The following is a 1,203-nucleotide window of genomic DNA, read 5'->3' as shown; positions in this document are numbered from 1 at the left end:
CATTATAAAAGTTAATAACACTATTAAGGCAATATTGGTTCTATCTAATAAGGTCTATGAATTTTTTTGAACGCATATTAGTCTAAGTTAAAATGAATGTGTTATATGTATAAGAGTATTCTGTTTAGATATTATGAGAATATGAATTGAACATTAAACATTAAAAATAAAAGTCAATGAAATATTTCTGATAATAAATTAACCCGAGAACATGACAAAAATATTAAATTGTATAGTGCAGTGGTTTTCAACCTGTGCGTCGAGGCTCCCAGAGGCGTCCCTGGTTATTATCAAGGGAGCCGCGTTCGCAAAAGAAACTAAAAATAAAAATACCTATAAATTATATTCCCGATGACAATCAACATCAAAATTGGATTAAAGATCATTTTACTACTGATCTACCGTCAGAATTAACAATTACTGAACAAAAACAACTGATAGGCTTATCCTCAGATTCGGTATCAAAATCTAAATTTGCATCATCATCTTTACCAGAATTTCGGATAGCTATTAAGAAACAATATCCGATTATTTACAATTTTCTATTATTAATAATTACATGTTCATCATTAAATAAAGTTAGATTAAAATTATTATAAATAATGAAAATTGGTTTATTTTAAATGTTCGTATGGGAACCGTATATTTTATTTTAAAATCAAAAGAGCCGTGGACCCAAAAAGGTTGACAACCACTGGTATAGTGAATAGTGAATAAGAATAACACATAAAACATATAATAGTTCTCAAGTAATAGTTAACAGTGATCACAGAAAATCAAATGCATTAACCTTTATAATGAAGAATATCGAAGTATACTCAAGCATTTGGTCAATGAAAGTAAATTGTTATAAGAGTATTAAGTTGTGATTAATACAAATGAAACACATATTGGTGGTTTTGATGTGTGTGGGAAATGAACAAATACTAATGCACTATTCATAATAACCTCAGTGTTGTGTCGAGAAGTCTCCAGAAACAAAAAAACCTCGAACACAGCTTGAGAGACTTGTGACCCATGGTGTTGCACGAACTGCGTCCATATCCGTCGAAACCTAAATGTAAATGTGAATGTGAGTGTAACGGTCATGTTCATTGGGACGTAAATGGTTCATACTTACTTGTGTATAGAAACTCCATGGCGGCATCAATGTTTCCACACCAAACACAGTTGTTCACCTTTTTCAACAGCCTGAAAATGTTA

The 1,203-nt window shown here is 31.0% G+C and overlaps 1 protein-coding gene and 1 long non-coding RNA gene across 5 annotated transcripts in view; one reads left to right on the top strand and one right to left on the bottom strand.

Annotated features, from left to right (window-relative positions):
• LOC100161885 overlaps window positions 1-1,203 on the top strand; it is a 45,309-nt gene that overhangs the window by 18,382 nt on the left and 25,724 nt on the right. The window lies entirely within an intron of this gene.
• The window catches only part of LOC115033786, a 19,255-nt gene that overhangs the window by 8,676 nt on the left and 9,376 nt on the right, over window positions 1-1,203 (bottom strand). The gene's annotated exons all lie outside the window — the stretch shown is intronic.

The sequence above is a fragment of the Acyrthosiphon pisum genome, chromosome A1 (genome assembly GCF_005508785.2).
Source record: "Acyrthosiphon pisum isolate AL4f chromosome A1, pea_aphid_22Mar2018_4r6ur, whole genome shotgun sequence".
NCBI lineage: Eukaryota > Metazoa > Arthropoda > Insecta > Hemiptera > Aphididae > Acyrthosiphon > Acyrthosiphon pisum.
Note: the sequence above shows the minus strand (reverse complement) of the source record. Positions and strands in the feature narration are given on the sequence as shown.